General features: G+C 40.7%; 1 protein-coding gene across 3 annotated transcripts in view; it reads right to left on the bottom strand.

The window, feature by feature from the left end:
• Positions 1-26,209, bottom strand: part of LOC308703322 (NLR family CARD domain-containing protein 3-like) — a 106,595-nt gene that overhangs the window by 19,402 nt on the left and 60,984 nt on the right. The gene's annotated exons all lie outside the window — the stretch shown is intronic.

The following is a 26,209-nucleotide window of genomic DNA, read 5'->3' as shown; positions in this document are numbered from 1 at the left end:
TCCAAGCCCTGTTGTCGCTTCCGAGGAGCTGCTTGGGTTCGGTATATCTGTATGACGCGCTGCTTGGTGTTTATCACAGAAGCACAGAGTTCAACCAAATGCGTTTTGTGGCATTTAATTAAAACAAGTGTCTTTTGGTTCACATACATAGCAGATGTTAGCAGTGTACACGTATTGCATGTAATCCAGTGAAAACGATGTAATTTAAACAAACAAACGAACGGTCAACAAAAACTACGGCAACCCCGGCCCCCCTCTCTCCATGACAGATTCCATTCACAAAAGAGATGCGCGCCTTATGAAAACTCCTCCCGTGAACACGTGACCTCAAACCCAGCGCGTCACCACCCAGTGATGAGTGACAGCCCACTTAATTATGGCTCCTACACAACCAGCCCCTTAATTATTACACAATAATTACCAACACATCCAATAGTATAGGAGACATAAACAAGACAAGAATGATCATCACAAATAATAAAATCATCATTAAATGTCCATAATAGTCCAATCTGATATCTTCTTAAGTAAAGTAAAGCAAAGTAAGAGTTAATAAGCCATGTCCAAATGAACAAAAAAAAATAGTTCATAGTCTGTGTCAGAATCACAACAAAAAATAATCCACAAAATAAATCGAGCAGAACAAAAACAAACAAACAAAAAAAGTAATCCAAAGTGCCCCAAAAGTGTCCAAGTCTACACTGAGGCCTAGCACTAAATACACCTAATCTGCCTCAGCCTCCTGCAGCAAACAAACTTTGGTGATGGGCCGTTCCAGGCAGCTAGTCCGTGTTTTGATCCTCACCTGGCGAACAAGTCCTTTTCGGTCTGGGAAGGTTTGTATGACTCGTCCAACCAGCCATGAGTTCCGTGGAGCTGTATTATCCATAATGAGGACGAGATCCCCCTTTGTGAGATTTCTCTTTATTCCGGTCCATTTTTGGCGCTCCTGAAGCTGAGGTAAATACTCCTTAACCCATCTCTTCCAGAACAAGTCTGACATGTATTGGACCTGTTTCCATCTCCTGTGCACATATATGTCTGTGGGTTGAAATACTCCCGGCGGCAGTGATGGGGAATTCTTTAGAAGCAGCAGGTGATTCGGAGTCAATGCTTCCAGATCATTGACATCCATAGAGGCTTTAGTGATTGGCCGACTATTTATGATTGCTTCAGCCTCACACAGCAAAGTTTGTAGTCCTTCCTCATCCAGATTTTGAGTTTTCAAGGTGGAGTTAAGAACTTTGCGCACTGATCTTATGAGCCGCTCCCATGCACCTCCATGATGGGAGCCAGTGGGTGGATTAAAACTCCATCTTATTCCTCTCTGGAGCAAGACATGATTGATCTGTTCCTTATTCCACTGCTCCATAGCACTTCTCAGCTCCCGCTCTGCTCCTATAAAGTTGGTGCCGTTGTCTGAACGGAGCTCTTGAACTTGGCCTCTTCTCGCAAGAAAGCGTCTAAGCGCATTTATAAAAGAGTCAGTATCTAGCGAGGGAGCAACTTCAATGTGTATGGCCCTGATGGCCAGGCAAGTAAAAATGACACCATACCTCTTCACCATGCTCCTTCTGCTCCGTACTTCAAAAGGCCCGAAGTAATCTACACCCACACGAGAGAAGGGTGGCTCATCTGGAACAACTCTTTCATGAGGCAAGTCCGCCATCTGCTGGTGAACTGGCAAAGCATTCAGGCGGCGACAGGTAATACATTTTGACAGCACCTTTCTTATTGCAGTACTGGCTCCGGTTACCCAGTATCGCTCTCTCAACTTTGACAGCATGTGATTACGACCTGCATGTCCCACTTGACGATGTACATGCTGTAGTAGGAGCTCTGTAATATGGAGACCTTTGGCCAGTATAATTGGATGCTTCACTTCCACAGGCATAGAAAGTTTGCTGAGACGCCCTCCAACTCTCAGGACTCCTTCAAGTAACTGTGGGCAGAGCTTACGAAGGTGACTAGTTGCTTTCACTGGCTGCCCCTTTTCCAGACTCGCCAGTTCCTCTGGATATGTTCTTTGCTGGCAGTACCTTATAATGGCCAATTCAGCCTTCTCCATATCCTCTACTTCGAGTATGTGGGCGCCAGTGGTCCTCTTGAATCTTTCCATTTCCTCGTCCTCAGAGGATTTCTGCTGCTCTCTCGTGATGCCAGATTGTGACAGCATCTGGTATAATTGTTTCCTCTTCCTCACACAGGACAGAAGCCAGCTTTTTATTCTCAGTATCCACGCCACTGATGTTTTAAGGCGTGTCCAGGAAGAAAAGTACTGGAACAGATATGAAATGGGCTCTTCTTCTGTCTGCACAGCATTCACCACAGCAACTTTTTTCAGCTCGGGATCTTCGGGAGGGAGCTGCCCAAGATCTTGAGGACTTACAGGCCACTCACTCTCCGGACGTAAAAGAAAGTGAGGTCCTGACAACCACGTAGCATGTTTGACAAACGCCTCGACTTTTACCCCTCTGGATGCCATGTCTGCTGGGTTGCTGCTGGTATTCACATACCTCCATTGAGTAGCACTGGAAGCCTTCAATATCTGTGAGACCCGGTTAGCCACAAACACTTTATACCGTGAAGTCTCATTCCGAATGTATTTAAGGACGGATTCACTATCGGTCCAAAATACTGATTCAACAAGTTCCATCTGTAACTCCTTCTTCCAGAGCACATCCATTCTGCTTGCCATGGTTGCTGCTATGAGTTCCATTCTGGGAATAGTCACTGTTTTACGAGGAGCCACACGGGATTTCCCCATCACGAAAGCAGAGTGCAGCTCTGAACTTGAATTTTTTGATACCAGGTAAGTGACTGTTCCATATCCGTTTTCACTTGCATCGCAGAAATGGTGCAACTGTGCAGTACAGACATCTCCAAAGTGTGGTGGTTTCAGACACCGATCCACTTCAAATTTGTCCAACAGAGGGAGCTGCTGAATTAGCTTTATCCATTGCTTTGCGATGGATTCAGGAACATGATCATCCCATCCTATTTCTCTCCTGCACAGATCTCTCATTATCCTTTTGGCAGTTAGAATCACAGGACTGAGCATCCCAAGGGGATCATATATGGAGGCAATGGTCGAGAGCATTCCTCTTCTGGTGAGTGGTCTTTCCTTGATCTGGACCCTGAACTTAAACGTATCCGATTTAATTGACCATTCAACTCCCAGCACTCTCTCCACTTGCACAGAATCAAATTCCATATCCAAAATCTCCGTACCTTTTGCTCTATGATTTTTCGGGATGACATCCAAGACTGCTGCTCTATTGCTCATCCACTTTGTGAGAGTAAATCCTCCTCTGGAACACAGTGAGAACAACTCCTGATACTGTAGCACAGCTTCCTCTTCAGTGGCCACAGACACTAGGCAATCATCAACATAGAAACAATGATAGATCCTTTGTGCAGTTTCTTCTCTGTAAAGATGCCCGTAGTCCTCTGCACACCTTCTGAGGGCATAGTTTGCGCAGCTGGGCGATGACGTGGCCCCAAACAAATGCACTCTCATCCGGTACTCATTAGGTGCTTTCTCCATATCACCATCTTGCCACCAGAGAAACCTGAGCAGATCTCTGTCATTGGGGGTGACCAACACCTGGTGGAACATTGACTCTATATCGGCCATTATCACCACCGGTTCCTTCCTAAAACGGGTCACCACACCAATCAAGGAGCTGGTTAGGTCTGGGCCTTGTAGGAGGTGAGCGTTTAATGCTGTACCTTGACAGCTTGCTCCACAATCAAACACCACTCTGAGCTTCTTTTTTGTGGGATGATAAACACCGTGGTGTGGGATATACCATACTTTGCCACTGCCACGGTCCAGCTCCTCTTCAGGCACCATCTCTGCATAGCCTTTCACCACAAGCTGATTAATAAAGGTGTTATACTCAGTGAAAAAGGTTAGATCCTTCTGCAGCCTCTTCTTCAGCTGAAATAAGCGCTGCACAACCATTTTCCGGTTATTAGGCATTTTGATGTTCATTTGCTTCAATGGTAAGCCGATCTGATAATGCCCATCCACTTGTTTTGTTGTATTTGTCACCTTTTCCAGGAACCTTTGATCGTCTCGTGACAGAGCAGGCATTTCATCCATGGCGCTCTCTGGGAAATCGTTTTTGAATTGCTGCTGCCACAGCTCGTCCAGATTCACGACTGAAACACGATTGACAGTTAATTCTGGCTGACTGCAGGCAACCGTCTCTCTGCTTCCTGCACCAAGTGGTCCATTAACAGTCCATCCCAGCCTAGTCCTAGTTGCAAATGGTCCTCCGTTTACACTGCACACCACTTCTAGTGGCTCCAGGGCCCTTGGCACATTTGTCCCAATCAGGAGCTCTATACCAGCATCAATTTGTGGTAAGTGGACGTGCTTCAGGTGAGGCCATTTTTTAATATCCCTTTTTATAGGAATATTCCCTTTGTACACTGGCATGTATTCCTGTGTGTAGACCTTTGGCAGCTCCAAAAACTCCTCTCCATCCAGTGCAACAACTTCAAGCCCAGACACCATATTGCTTCTCACGACCTTCTCCTGTCCCATCGTCCGGAGAAGTATATTTCCTTTTCTTCCTGTCAGGTTGAGCTTGTTTATCAGAGACTCCGTACAAAACACTGCAGTACTCCCTTGGTCCAGAAATGCATAAGTTGTGACTATATTGCTTCCTTTCTTTGATTTAACTTGAACGGGCACAATTGGCAGCTTACAATCCTGGTCCCCAGCCCCTGTAAGGCCACTTGATACCAGAGTATTGTCAATAGAGACCTCATCACCCCTTTCAGTCTGCACAACACTATACGTAGTTTCTTTGTGGAGGACAGTAGGGTGTTTAAGGCTACACTTAGTACAGGAAATCCTTTTACGGCAGTGCTTGCTCATGTGTCCTATACACAAACAACCAAAGCAAATGCCCTTTCCCTTTAGAAAAACAATTTTCTTCTCATGTGCCATCCTTCCCAACTGCATACACATTTCCAGTGCATGTCCTGCTCCACAATAGAGACACGTCTTGTGTTCTGGTGCCTTCACATCCTTGTTTGCAGACTGTGCCTTCTGCCCTGTGGGACCCACTGTAGTGGCAAAGCTGGCTCCCTTAAGGCGAGGTTGTGACTTTGGTTTGAATGCGACTTTACCGGTTATTGTGGGGGGATCTTGAATACTGCCAAAGACTGGATCTGTTAAGATTTTTATTTGCTTTTCGATGAAATCCACAATGTCACTGAACTTTGCTCTCCTTTTTTGGCTTTCCTGCAGATCACAAGCCCGGCTCCTCCATTTGTCTCTGAGCTTATAAGGAAGTTTTCTTATAACATTCAGCATATTGGAGGGCATGTCCAAATCATGCAGGTATTGCACGTCCTCCATAGCATTGCAACAGCCCCGAAGAAACAGGCTGTAATCCTGTAGTGCTCTTACATCTTCGCTCTTAATGTTGGCCCATGAGAGGGCTTTATCCATATAGGCCGCAGCAACCTTTTGTTCGTTTCCAAAATGCTCCTTCAATAAAGCCTTTGCTCTCATGTATCCATTATCAGGATTGATATGTTGACAGCTCCTTATCAGTTCTCTAGCATGGCCTTTAGTGTGCTGTTCCATGAAATATAGACGATCTGAATTATTATTCGTATTTCTCTCGACTCCATTTTGAAATGCCTTTATGAAGGTGTGGTACATTAATGGGTCCCCATCAAACACAGGGATCTCTCGCTTTGGCAGAGCGGCGAGACATTGTTGCTGAATTAAAAGAGTTGTTATTTCATTCTGCTTTTTCATAATTCCCAAAACTTCATTGTTATTTTCCACATCTTCTTCATTTACTTGTGTGTTTAAAATGGGTCCATGCACAAGCTGTGTGTTGGCCAAATCCCGAGGACGCACTGAACTTTGTCCAGCAGAGGGAGCTGTTGTGTATTTGAGAGAGTATGTTTCGTCATTTTTGGTTGCATTTTGTTTTACATGCATTGCTGGAATAAATTCTCCTGCATGAACATTGAAAGTTTGCCTAGACTTATTCTTTTCAACATAAGAATCCATTCCATTTGAGACACGTGATGCTGCTTTTGACGTTGCTTTTGCATTTGAAACCTTTGATGACTTTCCACTGATAGAACTTCTTGTTTTGAGAATATTCAATGTTGCCATTTTTTCAGCAATTTCCGTGGTTAATTGCAATTTCTCTTTCCTTTTTCTTAATCTTTCTTCTTCTTCTTCCAGTGAGTGTCTTTCTTCCAATAACCTTTGTCGAGCACCCAAAGCAGCAAGCTCTGCTTCAGCCTTTAAACGTGCAGAAGAAGTGGTAGACAGTGAGATACATGTTCCAATGTTTGAAGCACTGTCTGAAGGTTTCAGTTCATCAGCAGTTTCCTTTGTGTTCAAACAATGTTCGATTACTCCATTTGTTTCATTTGTTTGAGCCAAGGATGACTTTCCGTTTGTTTCAAACAAACCCTTGTCACTTACATCGGGTTCACTTTCATCGAGCCACTTTTGAACATCATTTTTAAAGGTTTCACTGTATGTCATTATGCTCGAAAACCACTCTATTTGTTGTGCAGTTTTATCCTTTGGAAATAAGGGCAACACTTCCTCGTGAGCAATGATGGCCTTTTCACTCAATTCATTCAATGCTCCAAGAGATTCCTTTACTTGAAACACATTTTCCTTTTTATGCATGAGTCCTTTCATTTCCGGTATTAAGGCTTTCATTTTACTCACAAAACCTTTGCGTTCATGTTGTAATTTTTCCAACTTTAGGAGAAACGCTTTTTCAGTAAGTTTACTTTGCCTTTTAGGCTTTACACCTGGAAATGAGGCCGCACCATTTATTTCACTCATTTTCCCTTTATTTCTTTCAGTGAACCTTTACATTTATACATCCAGTGTGCAACAAATACGTCATTTTCATTTCAACAAAGCAGCTTTGTCATTTCCCATGAAACTCCATCTGAACATCGCATTATTTAATCCACATTGCATAAGCGTCAATAACAGCAAAAATCCACCTTTACACACGGGCATCCAACAAGTATCCTTTCATCCAAATGCTCCAATCGTAAATACTTCATGTATTATTGCAATAAGGATTCCATTTCCACATACAAACTACCACAGGTAAGCTTACCTGGCCTCCTCGCGTTTGATGCGGCTCTTTGCCTGCGCGTAGATCACTGATGCACTTACTTGTCGTGTTCAGAGTGGATTGATATTGCGAGTGATGGCTTTCGGCAAATGCTCTTTTTTGTTGACTTAATGTAGCGACTCCAAGCCCTGTTGTCGCTTCCGAGGAGCTGCTTGGGTTCGGTATATCTGTATGACGCGCTGCTTGGTGTTTATCACAGAAGCACAGAGTTCAACCAAATGCGTTTTGTGGCATTTAATTAAAACAAGTGTCTTTTGGTTCACATACATAGCAGATGTTAGCAGTGTACACGTATTGCATGTAATCCAGTGAAAACGATGTAATTTAAACAAACAAACGAACGGTCAACAATAACTACGGCAACCCCGGCCCCCCTCTCTCCATGACAGATTCCATTCACAAAAGAGATGCGCGCCTTATGAAAACTCCTCCCGTGAACACGTGACCTCAAACCCAGCGCGTCACCACCCAGTGATGAGTGACAGCCCACTTAATTATGGCTCCTACAATAGTGAACCAGACATGTGTGTGTGTGTTAGCAGGGGAGGATTGGGTCGATTCTAAGGGTCCAGCAGAACTCCATAATTTCCTGGATGATTTTCGTATTTACTTTGTAAAATAATCTTATAGGAAGAACGCTATAAAGAACTGGTATTCATTATAGTGTGTGTGTGTGTGTGTTATTCAGAAACGACGCAGGGCAGAAACGGAAAATCACCAAGTGACAATAAAACTAGTCCAGTGATGTATATATTTAGGCTTTCTGAAGACTTGCAGCCAATTTCTGTGAGGAATCGATCAACATTACGAATAGGAGAAACCCGTTAATAAACCAGTCTAGATGATTCATTCATGAACAGAACTGATTTAGTTTACCGAGTTCAAATCACTGATTCAATGATCCTGTCAATGTTTTAGTGAACACTGTCTCAGGAAAGACTGAATGGTCTGGTCATGCTGTCTATTAAACACGATTGAGCACGACGGCTTGATTTCAAAGATCTGATCAGAGAATGGTGTTGTGCTGTAGGGCTGAAACGATTAGTCGACATTGTCGACAACGTCGACAATAAAAAATTGTCGACAAATATCTTTGTTGTCGAGTAGTCGTTTGATCTCACGTGACCTAATGTAAGGGCCTGCAATATCGCGATTTGACCGCTACGACGCTGTAGCGCTAGAGTGTAATGCAGCCGTTACAAATGCTATTGCGGTAGAAGAAAACACAGCGCGAATTATGACGGAGTGCAAACGAATCCGAACTAGCAAGGTGTGTGAAAGTTTCACAAAACTTCAAACCAAGAATGCTGTCATGTGCAATATATGCAAGGCGGAACTTGCTTTTCACGGGAGCACAACATGCATGTTAAAGCACTTAAAGAGGAAACACCCCGGCACAAGACGAGCCAGTGAGAGGTATAGGTGAATGTTCTCCAGCTGGAGCTAAATATCTACAGTAGCAGTAAATCTCTTTATTAGAGAATGCAATACTAATAATAGCAATAATATTAACAATAATAATATAATTACAGTAATGTGATGATTTATTTTTGCATAGAATAAAGCTTGATCGAGCTTAGTAGTCAGGGCTGTTTTTATTATTAGGTATTACAGTCTTATCACTTGCCTGTATTTTGTTCCATATTCATGAAGACTTACAAAATGAGATGTTATGAAGAATATCATGTCAGTTAATTTTTTATACTGTAAATTAAAAGGTGAATGAGAATGTCTCTGTCAGCTCAATTGTCATGTCAATTTTTTTATTTTATTTTATTCTTATAATAATTGTTTGCAGTTTAAGTTTGTCTGTAATGCAGCTGATTATTTTTTTGTTTATTTTTTTCTATTGAAAGAGAACAGAATATTTAACCAATGCTTAGAGCATTTGTGTGTGATTTGAGTTGGACAGAAATCTGAAAACTTAAAGAGAATGACCTGTTTAGTTGACTCAAAGATCATTAAAAAAAAAACATTTCAAAAGCTGAAGTGATTTTCTTTTTTTATATTATAGTTAGAATATGTATAACTCAGTGTTTTAACTAATTGAAAAAGCTGAATAATCGTTCCAATCTTACTGATTAGTCGGCGAAATAATCGATGATTAGTCGATTAATCGTTCTAATAATCGTTAGATTAATCGATTATCAAAATAATCGTTTGTTGCAGCCCTATTGTGCTGTATGCAGTGTGTAATTATAAATGTATAATTTTAGTTCATTTAATAAACTTTCAAATTTAGTCCTTTATTTTCTCTTATTGAATAATAACCGCTATGCTTGTAGATAATGATTGTTGTTATATGTGACAATCTTTACGAGATGACATGAACGCAGCATATGAGTGTTGAGTGTCGTAATATCCATTTCAAGTGGACGTGTGGAAGAGACGTTATTATTGATAATATTCCGATTTTGACAGGTTATTGGCTGCATGTAAACGTAGTCAGTGTCTTCTCATTGGATAAGAAAACTCAGTACATGAATAATTATGAGACACCGATGAGTCATCAAAGTACTATAAGTGCTCTGCCACGTCACAGCCTGTGACGTGGATGCGATGAAGATTTTAAACCCGGAAGACGAAAATATTTTCCCCCTACTATTAAATCTAACAGATGCTAACATTGTCTTCAATGGTGTTCAACACACATACCTCTGTTAAAATCTCAGAAAATTTGGTTTAGGGTTTCATGACCCTTTAATGTATTTGTAAGCATTTTAAGGAACGTGTGTGTGTGTGTGTGTGTGTGTGTGTGTGTTTGTGCGTATCTGTGTCTGTGTGTGTGTGTGCGTGGGTGGGTGAGTGTGCTTAATGTATTTGTAAGCATTTTAAGGAACGTGTGTGTGTGTTTGTGTGTGTGTGTGTGTGTGTATGTCTGTGTGTGTATGGCGTTATTTTCCTGTCAAATGTCGAGAGCGCATTATTGTAGCGCGAAAGTACAATAACGCTTCAGTAGGGAACTTTTAGAAAACGTTGACTTAAGGCCCTTTCACATTGGACGCGATTTTTACGCACGAATAATTCACGCGATGGTTTTATTTTTTGATCAGCTGTTTGTGTAATGAGTGCTTTCACACCGAACGCGAATGTGCTGCGGCGAATAAACTACTTTTATTTTTTTCGTTTCGATGTAGATTTTTTTTTCCTTTTGCGGCGACAGAAAAGACTTCAGCCAATCATATACTACAAGGACAACGATTGTGTGGCGTAGCATTGCCAACCAACTCGGTTATCACGACTGTGAGTATGTTGTGTGATAGTTTTAGTTGTTGTATAGTCCTGTGCTGTGTAGGCTATACCAATAGAAATTGGACATTAATGCAGGTGTTTCTAATCGTGGTGAAGTGATAAGGAGGAGCAAAGAGAAAAAGATAACTGGTAATTGGACACCCAAGTGGACATTGAATGACATAAAATGGGGTATAAGACCCAAATGCAGACCATTGTAAGATCAGATGCCTTGCTACCATCTCACTTTGTTGAACTGCTCAATAAAGTTAATTCTTCTGAGACCTGAAACTCCGACTCTGAAAGATTTCTTCTGAGACCTGAACCAGATTTTGAAGACCTGAACCAAAGATCAAGAATTGGCCACAACATAATTGGCAAGCCAGCCAGGAGGAAGAGAGGAGGCCGAGCAGCCGGCCGGCCAAAATAAAAAGGTAAGCAGTTTTTGCTTATATTTTGTTTTGTGTGGTCACTGCTGGTAAGCTATCATCATGGTTGTTAATTATTTTAAATACTCCTCCATCAAAAGAACCTAAAAAGGATAAAAAATTTATTAGAAAAGAGGAAGAGTCACCTAATGAATTCTTAAGTGAAAGTGAAATTTGTGCACAGAATAATATTAGAAAAGGAACAGCAACCCCAATAGGCCATATTCCAGTCCCAGAAGGACCATTTAAACATCTGGTAATGGATTATGTGGACATGATCAAATCAGTAAGAGGGAAAAGATACATGTTAGTTATAATAGACAGGTTTAGTAGGTGGGTTGAAGCAGAACCATCAGCAGATCAAGGAGCACAAACAGTGATCAAATTTTTGACCAGAGAAGTCATACCAAGATTTGGCATACCATCACAGATTAGCTCAGATAATGGATCAGCCTTTATTCAAAGAACAATAAAGGCAGTAATACAACAATTAAGGATGAAACAGAGACTAGGATGCATATATTCCCCAAAATCACAAGGTATGGTGGAACGCGTGAATGGGACTATTAAGACAAAAATCAATAAAATTTGTGCAGAAACTAAACTTAATTGGGTAGATGCGTTACCCCTTGCACTAATGAGCTACCGAATGCAGACCCACAGAATCACTAACTTGTCTCCACACGAGATGTTGACAGGGAGACCAATGCCTGTGCCTCATTTGAGAGGTCCATATGAAGGACCGCCTCTAGAGCAGTTACAGATGGAACTAAGAACATATATGAGGCAATTGACTGCTATACATGAAGCTATTTATTCACAGGAGCAGAATAGGGGGGCCAGGGAAGAGGAGGAAGTTCCCTGTCCGGTAGTTCCTGGAGATCAAGTATACTTAAGGGTCTTTAGAAGAAAGTGGAATCAACCAAGACGAGAAGGACCCTATACTGTAGTAAGAGCAACCCCCACAGCAGTACAGGTAGAGGGCAGCACAACGTGGTATCATTTGAATCATTGCACCAGGGTCCCAAGATTGCGCAATAGGAGGCAAGAAGAGGAAATAGATAGCTCAGAAGAGAACCTCACGGAAATAGCACAAAATGCCCAAGAGGGGCAGAGAGCTGAAGGGGAAGATAATAATGTTGATGAACCTCATTCTAGGGAAACTGAACACGCTGAACCAGGAGATGAAATGCAGATACGGGACGATATGCACCATCCAGAAGACATGGAGCCTGCAGATGAGAGAGCTCCTGGTACTGGTCTTCATAGTGATACATCTTGTACAACAGTTGCCTCAGACACAAGGCCTCCAGAGCAACAGTCTTCAGGAGGAGGTCCTTCTGCCAGAGAACCATACCAGTTTTAAGCATTTGTCATACTGGACTTTCCAGAAATTGAAATACCAGACCTCCCAGGTGTTGAATGAAATGAGCCAACCAAATTTGACTAAAGCATCACAAGGTAATAGAACAAGCAGACACATAATGAAAGAGCCCACGAAGAGACCTAAAAAGACTAGAGAAAAAGATACCCAGAAGAGGGCGAAAACTATACAAGAAAGAAATGCCTTCAAGAGGGCTAATGCGATTCGTGAAAAGAATATCCGAGCTAAGAATCATTTTGAATCAGAACTGAGAAAAGAGAAATTGTTAGACAATGCTTATCATAATGAATGGTATAAATGGGCACAGTATACCGTAAAACAGACAACAACAAGTACCTGTGTGCTATGCTCACCCTCTCCTTTGAAAAAATTAAGGGTAGTCCCAAACCAATATGACAACATGCATTGTGCTAGATTTAACTCGCAATACTGTAATAAGAGGGGGCAAATAACTCCATACTGTCCAGCGGACTGTTTGGCGATGTTGGGACATCACTACTACAAGAGATTCTACAATCAGACTGGGTGGGGGACGGAATGCAAAAAATTGGATGTAAGAATAGCTAAATCTAAGCGAGAGATCCCAGATAACTACATACTTGACATGTCATTGGAGTATGAGTGTTTTAACAAGACTAAAGGCTATCGAGATATGGGGACGTTTGTAGGCAAATGTGCCATAATATGGCATTTAGACTATGAAATGTATGATGATCCAGATGTGTATAAGTCCACTAGCTTAGTATATGCCACAGCAACAGTAAATAATAATATGACAGTGACACAAATTCAAGACGATTGTGAAAATGCTACCTTGAACTTCCCTTTGATAGGACCATTAGAAAATCAGACTGAAGCAATAGCTGATTATTTCTGGTTATGCGGAGGAAGACGACTGAGAGCCACCCTAGTAGACTGGAAAGGACTTTGTGTCAGAGTAAGATTAGTCCAGGAGGTAGGGATCGTCAATTGGGATCCTGATGATGCAGGAACAGTGGAGAAGCTGAGTAGACAAAATCGAAGAGCTAAAAGAGCATATGTCCCAGACCCTAAAGTTACTATTGATGCAATCGGACAGCCAAGAGGGATATCACATCAATACAAAGCTAGAGATGAGGTAGCATCAGGACTTGAATCAATATTTGTATGGATAACACCAAATAAAAATATGGAGTGGATTAATTACATTTACTACAATCAGCAGAGATTCATTAACTATTCAGACCAAGCACTTGATGCCCTAGGTCAGCAATTAAAATACACTAGCAAAATGACATGGCAAAACAGAGTAGCCCTGAATTGGCTGTTGGCAGAAAAAGGAGGAGTGTGTGTAATGTTTGGTACTGACTGTTGTACATTTATCCCAAATAACACAGCCCCGGACGGATCATTTACTAAAGCCATGCAAAAGCTGAAGGAATTACGACAAGAGGTCGCTGAGAATGCGGGGAGAGACAGAGATTTGGGAAACTGGTTTGATTCTGTGTTTGGATCATGGAAAGAATGGTTCATTAAGGTGGGAATAATAATAGCCGTGGGTGTTGTTGTTTTTCTTCTGTTGTTCTGTTGTGTTGTGCCTTTCTTCAGATCCATGCTAGCCAATGCAGCTGCCAAACAGATGATCAATAAGGTAATAGGACAATCAGGAGTTGACACTGGATGCAACAACTCAAGAGTGCATTCCATTGGCCCAGGCATGGATGAGCTGGATGAATTTTTTTTATAAGGATCTGGATGGTAGAGTAAGGAATAAGGGTACCTAATTACTTTTAATAAGACTCTGTTTTTGGTAAGAAAGGGAGATAGCCCCACTGTGTATTTTATTTTGGGGTAAAATAGATAGACTATTAGAAAAAGGGTAGAGTAGGAAGTTAGTTAGAGGGTTTTTTTGTATTTCTTTATTGTTTTTATGAGGGCCCTTTTTCCTGAAAATATTTTACTCATATAGCCTCTTTGATTACATTTACTCATATAATCTTTTTGAATATACTATACCCATATAATCCAACCAAGAATGCTGCTACATATAATTAACCAACTGTTCAATTTTATAATTTGTGCATGAGAGGGGACGATGGAAGGTTTAAAGCAGGTCATTGCCCGTGGTACGAGGTAATGCAACCAGACATAAAGGGAAAAGATAAGAATGTTTTTATCACTAATAATCACTTTATTCACTTTTTACTTTTACATTTTTTTAATATGTTTTCGTATATTCATGTAACAAATTAGAAGACAGAAAATTACCTGCATTTGGGCCACTGGAACATGTATAGTATGGTGCAACAAAGGAATTATTTGCAAGCGCGGTCATCAACTGTTAAAGAAACAAGAGCTGACTCAACTGGTGGTTTAAAAACCCGCTGTCTGCTCCAACACCAGATAGCGCCCTAGGCAGGACCAGGGCACCTCTGGCAACGATGGAGCAACCCAGATAGCACTCCAGGCCACCGGAAGCGCCTGCGCAGTACCTCTGGCACCGATGGATAGATATTAAACTCCAAGTTTATGCAATAAGATAGGTTGAAAGTATTGAAAGTAGGGCTGGTCCGAATACCATTTTTTGAGCTTCGAAGCTTCGATAGGAATTAACATCGAATATTCGAAGCTTCGGAGGGAGGGGGCTGAACATATTCTTCTCTCTAATAAAGGCAGGAATCTCTATGCGTCTGTCTGTTTGCATTTAGATTATTTATCTTGCATTTAGAACCGTTCATCCAATCGACTTCACGAGTGCAGTGTCACATTTGGTGCAATAGACACGCGAGACGTGACACGTTCAGAATTAATAAACTTTTAATACAGAACAGCGCGCCTCACGCGCAGGGCTCCGAGAACGGACACTGCACTAGTGATACAAAACACAGCCTAATATTTTTCTGAGTAACAAATAACTCTCAAATCAGAAATCAGCAGCACAGTAATTACTGACACAGTAAAGGGTAGGCTAATATATTCTTTCTATTCTATTTCCACAATGTCAAAGCAACGCAGCTTATAGCCTACAAGCTCAGGCATGCACTTCTGCCCATACAAACTCCGCTGTTCTGCGCTCTAAAATAAGAGTATTGTATTTCGCCCAAAAATGCTAAAAAAATAACCGTGTGAGAGCGTGTTTTAGGCTATATCATGTTATAGCCAGATATGACGACGCTTACAGCACGTGTCACCGCAGATCAGCATCTATTCATCAAGCCAACGTGCAAACTATCGCAAATCAAAGTGAAAGTGGGTCGCAGATGCTTTAACACACAATCAACTTCATTAAAAGTAAAGAACCGAAATGATCTTACCAGGGCTGTTGCCGCTCTCTTATTGCGGTCTTTGATTTAGAAATTTTAGCTGACGATCAGTAAAATGCAGCTTATCTGTTGCTAGTGACGTGCACTCCATTACATCTGCCTATAGCGCGGGATTTGAAGTTCGGATTCATATCCGTTTTGCAAAAACACATTTATGTGTTCATTGTTCATATTGATAAATCAGAGAGAACTATCCGATTGAGAAAACGCATGACAGCCCCATTCAAGCGCGAATGGGAACCGTTTCTAGGGGGATGCCAGGTGTGAAAAAAAAAAAAAAAAAAAAAAAAAATTTTTTTAAACGAATATTCGAATGCCAAATTTGAAATTCGAATACCAACCCACCGAACGAATATTCGAATATTCTGGTACAGCCCTAATTGAAAGTCTGATGTATTAAATAACACATTCCTTAAGATGATGATATGACAGGAAGGTGAGATCTTTTACTCCACTCTAGCCAAGTGGGGGTGGAGATGTTTGGTCTCATTCTTCCTCCAGGGTGTACCTTTGTGATGAAGTCTTTTGGTAAAAGATGGATGGTCTATATTGACCATATTGGAGAGGTGAAGAAAGAAGAGTGACTTGCTCATGAAGGTACATTCTGGGAAATAATAGTTGGAGGTGGGACTAGAATTAGTCCCAAAGGGGGGATGTGTTGGACGAATTTCATTTGTCTCATACATGAGTCCAATCTAAATGCATGAATATTAGGGATGCTAGGCCTAAAATATGGGAGGCCTAAAATTACGGGAAACAGAGAGAACAGGTCAAAGGGAATAAAATGATGGGAAACACTGAACCTGTCAAAAGTGTTTACAAGTAAAAACTGAAAAAGGTTGTGTGAGGACAGGATAAAAACTGGGTGAAAGGGTGTCTAAGGACGAGAGTGGAAAAGTACCCAAAAAACCATATATGAAATCATATTTAATAAGGCGCATGCGCCAGTATGGCCACCAATAGAAATTGGACATTAATGCAGGTGTTTCTAATCGTGGTGAAGTGATAAGGAGGAGCAAAGAGAAAAAGATAACTGTATGAATGCTAATTGGACACCCAAGTGGACATTGAATGACGTAAAATGGGGTATAAGACCCAAATGCAGACCATTGTAAGATCAGATGCCTTGCTACCATCTCACTTTGTTGAACTGCTCAATAAAGTTAATTCTTCTGAGACCTGAAACTCCGACTCTGAAAGATTTCTTCTGAGACCTGAACCAGATTTTGAAGACCTGAACCAAAGATCAAGAATTGGCCACAACAAAAGCTAATCGTCAAAGATAGAGATAGAGACTGTGTTTACGCGGCTTATGTGATGGGTTTTGACGCGAACTATTCGCTTTTTCGTTACGCATCCGGTGTGAAAGGGCCTTTAGCCTGAAGATTTGAAAAAGCACAGCTTACAGGTCACTCCCCCTCGCTCTCTGCTGCGCTACAGCCCTGCCTCCACAGCTCCTCCCCCACAACAGAGCTGCCGTGAACGCGCAGGCTAGTAAACAGGGCCACTGATGACGGCGGATAAACAGTTATCGCACATTCACTGGTAGGGACGAAACATCAACAATATGCTTTACATTGACTGGCCTGCCCATACTTTGACTACAAACTTGGTCCTCAAATCATTACGTATTTTGCAATACATGTAATGTAACTTCATAACGTTGCACTCTTTCTATAAGTTATAAATAGCTAGCAAGATAATATAACGATAACGTTACAGTATGTAAGTAATTATTCTAGCGATGTGTAATGCTAAATAAGGTTTGCTAGTACATTATTCAGCAACATGACAAGCCAGTGAATTAGCAGGTTTCTATTGTTGCTTTGCACAGTGCGTGACATTTTATCTGTATGTTATGCGGCTAGAGGTTTGACACTGAGTCAATGGGCTCCGACGGGCTTGTTTATCGTTAATCGGTCTTTTTCCGTTTACCTGTCTTTGTTGTATGAGCAGGTTCCACTCGAGAAATTAGCAGTTTTGGTTGTTTGTCCCTCATTAGCACAGCTGCGGCACACCGGCAGTCTTGATTTTGAATGACAGTGCACGCTGTGCGAGAGAGGGGGGTGATCGGCGCGTACACAAGCATGATTGACACTGCTAAGACACTCCTCCTGGCTCAGATTGGTTGTTTCTTACCGGGAGCGGTGTATTTCTGCAAATGGTAATAGGACCACTGGGAGGAGCCAGAGGAGCTTGATTTTTTCACAGATTATCTGTCTCATATTCTACTGTCAGGACATAATGACAGTTTTAACAAATATGTAAAAAATACATTTTTACAAAAGTTACCTACTGCAGCTTTAATATAATGTGCCGAGCGCGAATCTCTCTACTCGCGCTCTCAGATACACGCTGTTCTTGTAAGAATTTTCTCTTGGACTCGCTAAAGCGTGTTCAGTGCAGTCGCGAATCTCTCCTCTTCGCTTAAAGCAAGCGTGTATGTGCTTAGACTGTGTCCCGTGCATTCATGCCTAAGTACTCTTCTCTTCGATTTCTTTCTCTTTGCTCTTGGCATAAACGCTGTCAAAACGGCAACAACCAATCAGAAATAGGCTTCAACGACTGGCCAATGAAAACGCGACATCGTACATGGAATCTAATTGGTTGATATTGTAGCGTTTATACGCCCACGTATAAATATAATTAATTATTATTCATAACGAATTATGATCAATAATTAATAATTTAATTATTTTCAGAATTTACTGTAACAGAATCAATAATATGATTATTTATCAGTTCATCCAATGAACAGAAAGCATAACCAATTATTAACTCTAGGAAATATAATATCTTCCTGGCCAAGAAAGAATAACCCCCTAACAGTAAATTAAGAAATAGGGTAAAAGCATAGGTAACTTTTGATAGAAGTTCAAGACAATAAATTTGATAAGCACATACACAAGTAATCTCTTTTCAAATACAAACAATACTTTATTGATTATATACTAACTCATAACTAACACAAACAAGACTCTATTGATTATCCTAACAACTAACACAAACACACGCGCACGCATACACACACATTCATACAGGTTGCAGAAAGGAAGAGAGTAATAAAGAAAGAAATACAACAGAAGAATGAGTTTGGGAAGAATGAGTTTAAGGGTAAGAGGAAGGAAATTCCGAATTTCTATATGCACTTGTAAGACATGACCTGAACGAACCATCAATCATTAATTTAACCCTTCTATCGTTTCTTAGACAGGTTATTACATTTATCAAAACACCAGTTAAGATTTTAGTCTGGAGGTAGTCTACTTGCGTTTCCGTTTGAAGGTTCCCTTTTGTGGGGTAAAAAGGGTGTTTTTCGGGGTCCGTTGGTTGATCTCCTCGTGCTTGGATAGAGTTTAGGGAGAACCAGTCGCGTGGTGGCTGGAGGATGGTTGAAGGTCTTTGAAGTTGAAAGCGTGCGTTGCCGTGAATCGTGGACTGAAACTTTACAGCAAAACTTAACTTAAAACCGAGACTTTCAATCGGAAAAGAAGAATAACACAAAAGAAAGAAAGAAAATAAGATACGGAAAGGAGCTAGATGACTGGAATTGAATTTAACCCATATCTGATCTTAATTTGGGTTGATCTGCTCGTCTGTTAACGTTACATGGTTACTAAAACCATCGTCTGCCGTCTCCGTCTTTGTTCTGCACTCGTTGAGAGCTCTTCTGTATCAGAACATTTTGAACGAACTAACTTTTGAACTCCGACCTCCCCAACGCTCTGCGCTGGTTTTTAAAGGGTTTTTTAAAACAAAAAAGGTTTGTTAGGCTACTCCTACAAATATGTCATGACTGCTGCTTTGTTTGCAAAGTCATAAATCATGTCTTCCCTGGGGGGTTTCTCTAATGAAACTAAAAGACCAGATGCAACAGTTTTAGGCAGGATTTCTAATTATCAGAATATGAAATATCCTACACAGATTTAATTTCAGTCATCTTGCTAGTTGTGTTCGTAAGGTAGCATTGATATGAAACAGTACACACTTCATTCACACACCTAACAATTATAACAATTACATGAATTATATGGGATTAAAGCATATTAAATGGACACATATATCGTAGAAACACATAGAATGATGTCTGATGTTTATAAGTCCATTGAAAATTGTTCTTGAATGAGTTTTATGGATTTTGATATGTAAAAGTCTTTGGTGTGTAAAGTGTAGACATTCCAATCTGAGGTCATGGATAGTTCCTGCTGAAGAGAGGTTTTGTTCATCTCTCATGGGACCAAGATGGGGTCCATTAGCCGCAGGGGTCAGCAGTACCATTTTCTGAACTGATCCGTCTTGTGAAACTATCAACGTTGACCAGTTCTTCCTTCAGTTAACCAATAAAAGTCTTTGATTAGCAGACTTTCTGGAGACTGAAATGATTCATGGCTCTGGGTTGGGTAATTTGAATCTGGAATGTGAGGGCTCTTGTGTGAGACCTTGGTCTCTGTCTTTCTTTTAACCAATCAGTAATTTCGGCAACAAAGATAGTATTGACCAGTTATTTCGTTAGTGCTGGGGGTCAGTTTTAAACAGCCCGACTGGTTGGCGCCTGGCCCTGATGACAAGATGGATGAGGATCATGAGGTCCTGAGCAAATCTTGAATTAATATTCTGTTTGAATTAATATTCTGGAAGAAGATTAGTTTGTGGTTGGTTCCTTCTCATTGTTGCTACAATATTGAACCGCATATGGAATAAGTTCACTTAAAGGAGAACTCCGGTCAATTTTAACATTGAGCTCATTTTTTTGTACATTTGGAGTGCTGTCAATACAGAGAACAACGACAAAAATCGGTGTTGCCTACACCGAGTTATTCTATTTTTAAAATTTGCACCCTGTTGACTTAAAGGGATAGTTCACTTTGAAATTAATTTTTGATATGTTTTAGCTTACCTCAAGGGCATCCAAGATGTAGGTGTCTTTGTTTCCGCAGTAGTTTCAATTTTGATATTTTTAGGTCAAACCGTTCTTGTCTGTCAGTCATATAATGCAGGTCGATGGTCACTGGCTCAAAACACAAGCACAGAGTCCAAATTAAAACAATTCCCCATCGTCCAAATGAAACAATTCCCCATCATAAGTACACATTGATGGCCTAAGACACGAAACGAGCGGTTTGTGTGAGAAAACGAACAGTATTTATATCGTTGTTATCTCTTGAAAACAGCACACGTCCAAATGATCTGACGGCGCGGGCGGGTATAGATATATACATAGATGTCACCTTGGCTACTGCAGTTCATTGGAACGAAACCGTAGCCAAGCGACATCTAGTGTATATATCTATACCCGCCCGCGCCGTCAGATCATTTGGACGTGTGCTGTTTTCAAGAGATAACAACGATATAAATACTGTTCGTTTTCTCACACAAACCGCTCGTTTCGTGTCTTAGGCCATCAATGTGTACTTATGATGGGGAATTGTTTTAATTTGGACTCTGTGCTTGTGTTTTGAGCCAGTGACCATCGACCTGCATTATATGACTGACAGACAAGAACGGTTTGACCTAAAAATATCAAAATTGAAACTACTGCGATCAAAAATACAGAAAAAAATGTAATATTGTGATATATTATTACAATTTAAAAGAATCAGTTTTCATTTATGTAAGGGATAATCCACGGCTAGCCATGCATTAAATGGATTAAAAGGATTTTAATGCACGACGTAGAGACGAAGAACCACCCGACGCGAAGCGGAGCACCTCTACGAAGTGCATTAAAATCCTTTAATGCATGGCTAGCCGTGGATTATCCCACTTATACCTTGGTTATATGCCAAGTTAAAAACAAGTTAAAGCTGTAACTGATGTTTACAGTGTAATTTTTTAACAGACGTTTAAAAATGACGGTTATTTTCTTAAGTTACGGCTCATTAGTTCTAGCACTCCGTCCGCTTTAAATAAAGTAGAGCCATCGGATTGCTTTTATTTGAATGAATTATCACATTTATTTAAATTCATTATTAAAAGAGAGAGACAGAGAACTGAAAGAGAAGGAACAGAGAGAGAGAGAGAGAGAGAGAGAGAGAGAGAGAGAGAGAGAGAGAGAGAGAGAGAGATGCGCGAGTTACCTGTGTGCGTCTCTTTAAAGTCTAGCTACAGTCCCCTCGTTGCTTAAGCATATAGCTAACTTAATGATTCTTTAATGGATTTATTAAACAGACAGGCAACACTGACAGTGACAAGGCAATCTTTATTTGAACTAATCATGTCATTTATTTATTGTTAATTCTTTGTGCCGCTTTTTGTCATTCAGCGTCTTCTCCAAGTCTTCTATTTCGTCTTGTGCCTGGGCCCATTTCTCAGAGTTGCCATATTCACCATACAAATTAAAGGATATGCAAAAATCATCCATTTAGCTTACCTAAATAAACATTTTCATATGCGTTTCTCACTCTGCTTGCAAGTGTAACTGTGTTACTATGGTTACCAATGTAGCGGATTAATTTTGAACTGTAATCAAACTGACTGGAACTACCTGTGCATTAAACGGTTTTACTGCACACCTTCCAGCCAATCAGAATCGAGTATTTAAACAGCCCATGGTATAATATACTTTAAAGGGGACATATCATGCTAAATGCACTTTTTTAGCCCTTAAATGCATTTTGTTGTATATTTGGAGTGTTTAGAAGTACAGAAAAGATGAAATTATTCTCTTCAGGTGCTTCGTTGATATCTTTATATTCTGTTTTGGTCATATTTTTCAACCTGTTCAGATTTTTCTGTTATCTATGACGTTTTGTGAACTATCACGTCACAGTATTTGCAGCGGAACTGCCAAATAAGGACATTGACTTCCGGCCCAACACTTCGAGCGATCCGCCATTATTATTTCTCGCTGCAATTTTGTAGTCCAAGCTAAAGGATGCAGAAGTTACGAGAGGGTAAGTTAAAATGATCGGTTGTTGGATGTAGTAACCCACACGCTTCATTACACCGTCTAATGTAGATGAACTGCCGCGCTTGTGGCGCATGTTTAACTGAAAGAACGAGCAGAGAGAGAGACCCGGTCGCACGCACGCTCGCACACCTCTCTCGGAGCCCGGCGAAAGTGTAAACAAGACTTCACCGTCTCCAAACTAGACGCTGTCTTGCTCTCTCTCCCTCGCACATATTAATCAAAATAAATCGACACGGTGGTAAAAGGTCGGAAGACCAAAGTTTCATGTATAAATACAGTTACACACCATTGCGATACATCCATATGAAGACGTTGTTCTGCAGGTTCGTCGTCTTCATTTTCATCTCGCTCCGGCTCCGACTCTGGCTCGAACATGTAAGGCTGGCTGGACAAGTCTTCCGTTGTTGACATTTTGTTAATAACGTGTGAATAAAAAGTTTCTGTGCCGCTAGATAATCCTATCTCTGCTATCAGACTACAAAAATGGCCGAACGGGGTGGAGTTGAACCTCTGCAACCTGGAGAGGGGGCGGGGTATTTAAAGAGACCGCATCAAAACGAGTTGATCTCAGAAGCACCTCAGAAAAGGGGTAAAAAAGGGGCCCGTGGAGCTATAATAATGAGGAATTCAGACCCAAGCATTGCAGTTCCGCTTTATATAGACCACAAATGTATGATTTATATGTAAAAAGGAACAATGTAAAAGCATGATATGTCTCCTTTAAATTATCATTTATTTCTGTGAAGCAAAGCTGAATTTTCAGCATCATTACTCTAGTCTTCAGCGTCACATGTGACATCCAGTCTATCACATGATCCTTTAGAAATCATTCTAATATGATGATTCATTATGAGTGTTGGAAACAGTTCTGCTACCTAATATATTTGATAATTATAAGGTTAAAAAGAACTGCATTTATTCAAAATAAAAAAAATATTTTCTAATAATATAAATAGTGATCGACCGATATTTGCGATTTTTACGTGTATCGGCCAATACACGGCTGCTGCGTTCGCCGGTAGTTTTTTTCCCGGCATTATTTACAGACAGGCGTCCAGAGGAGTTAAATAAACTGAACTTTATTATAAAGTGTTACTGATTTGTTATACACCGATTTAGACGTCAGGGGCCTGTACCATGAAGGTAGCTGAACAAACTCGGGGTTACAGGATTAGTTTTGAGTTGACAAAACCAAACCGATGCAATCAGGCTTTATTGGTACCATGATGCAGCTCATCAACTTTCTCTGTCAACTCAGGCTTTGATCCTCAAGCTATGATTACTCCACGCGCGCGTGCACATAAAAGAGTGACGTCGACACTGAACAACCAATCGCGGGTAGAGCGAGAGCGATATATTTTTCCGCGGAGGAGCAAGAGATAATCATTCATAATTACGATTAATTTAAAAATGTATGTCAAGCTCGAAACAATACGGTCTCTGCTGCCAAAGCAAGAGAAGACTGTTGGAGAAAGATTGCTGATTGTTAATGTGTAAGTTAAACAAATACGTTCTATATTTATGTAAAATTATGTATGTATATATGTATGTGTAGCCTATACGTGTAATATAGCCAATAGCCTATTTTTATAATATATAAAAAATGTGCATGTATGTACTAAGAAAGATAAATATTCATTGATTTTTAGATTTTTAGATGCAACCCCAACTCCAAATGTTCTTGGCAGCAGATAAAGACTAAATATAAAAATATAATTCAAAGTGGTTATTTCAAGGAGTTAATTCAAAGAGTATTTACCACAACCTTTTATTACTTTTGTGAACATTTTATCACACTTGTTTGCAGCAAACAGAAATAAAGAATTAAATTCAGAAAACCAGAATACACTGGCGGAGGAGTTGGCTCTGAGTAGGCAATAAGGGACGGCCGATTATGGATGGGATTACAGGTGCTGTACAGTCTGACCCTGGTGCTGGCTCCTCTTAGCAAGTAACTCTGGGTATGTGTGCAATACATTACTACTTTTTTTTTAAGTTTTAAATATGGCTGACTGTATTTTCTGCAGGGAAATACAGTGTCCCTGTTGAAGCTAGCACACACACACACACACACACACACACTCCCATGCAAAGGTCAGTATGCAGCAGACAGAACACCAAACATAACCTGCTTTACAACAGTTATGCTTTACATTGGCCTATTTTTATTTATTAGGGTGAAGCAAATGATGAAGACACTGTCTGTGTGTTCAGTTGCTGATGTGAATGCACTGGGCTTTTTATTATGGCAAACATTTGAATGTGTGGCATAAAAAAGGGACTGGCCCTTACACATTTCTTTTATTGTAGGATTTTTCACAACCTGCCCCAGAAACTGAGGCCTCTACCTCAATGGGCTTCAGAAGAAATGTGTAAGGATTTAAAACCCTTGACATAAATTACAGTCAGTCCTGTGTTTGTAGGAAGTCAAGGAACTTTTTGTGATTTGATGAGCCTCCAGAAAACTTGTAATGATCATGTTTGTGGTGGAATTATGTTTCAGGTGGAAACAGACTCAGTCAGGGCCCTGTACAAAAGGAGACTTGAACTAGACTGCACAATAAAGGAGACTTGAACTAGACTGCACACTAAAGGAGACTTGAACTAGACTGCACACTAAAGGAGACTCGAACTAGACTGCACACTAAAGTAGTCTCGAACTAGACTGCACACTAAAGTAGTCTCGAACTAGACTGCACACTAAAGGAGACTCGAACTAGACTGCACACTAAAGGAGACTTGAACTAGACTGCACACTAAAGGAGACTTGAACTAGACTGCACACTAAAGGAGACTTGAACTAGACTGCACACTAAAGGAGACTCGAACTAGACTGCACACTAAAGGAGACTTGAACTAGACTGCACACTAAAGGAGACTCGAACTAGACTGCACACTAAAGTAGTCTCGAACTAGACTGCACACTAAAGGAGACTTGAACTAGACTGCACACTAAAGGAGTCTTGAACTAGACTGCACACTAAAGGGGTCTTGAACTAGACTGCACACTAAAGGAGTCTTGAACTAGACTGCACACTAAAGGAGACTTGAACTAGACTGCACACTAAAGGGGTCTTGAACTAGACTGCACACTAAAGGAGTCTTGAACTAGACTGCACACTAAAGGAGACTTGAACTAGACTGCACACTAAAGGAGTCTTGAACTAGACTGCACACTAAAGGAGTCTTGAACTAGACTGCACACTAAAGGGGTCTTGAACTAGACTGCACACTAAAGGAGTCTTGAACTAGACTGCACACTAAAGGGGTCTTGAACTAGACTGCACACTAAAGGAGTCTTGAACTAGACTGCACACTAAAGGAGTCTTGAACTAGACTGCACACTAAAGGGGTCTTGAACTAGACTGCACACTAAAGGAGTCTTGAACTAGACTGCACACTAAAGGAGTCTTGAACTAGACTGCACACTAAAGGAGTTGACTGTGAGCTGAGGAGGCTCCAAACAAAATCAAACAGCTGGATAAAACTGATCTCAGTATATATATATATATATATATATATATAATTAGTATAACTTATTTAACCAAGTAACACTTTAGTATGAATATTTATTAATGCAACTTTCTCTTGCTCTCTTTCTCCCTCCCATCCCACAAAACCAATTAAACAGTTTGAGACCTATCTGCAGTTTCAGTGTGCTTTTATTAAGTGTAATATTGTATGGTGATTGCATCTACGTCTGCACCAGCTGGGTGGTCAAGTGTGATCGGGTCAGTTTCATCGGGGAGAAGCTGGTTTTGTGGTGTTTCTCGCTCCTTTCTACTGGTGGTTATATTGTGCAG

This window comes from Scardinius erythrophthalmus (assembly GCF_964197995.2).
Source record: "Scardinius erythrophthalmus genome assembly, chromosome: 15".
NCBI lineage: Eukaryota > Metazoa > Chordata > Actinopteri > Cypriniformes > Leuciscidae > Scardinius > Scardinius erythrophthalmus.
This window is presented reverse-complemented; position numbering and strand designations above follow the sequence as displayed.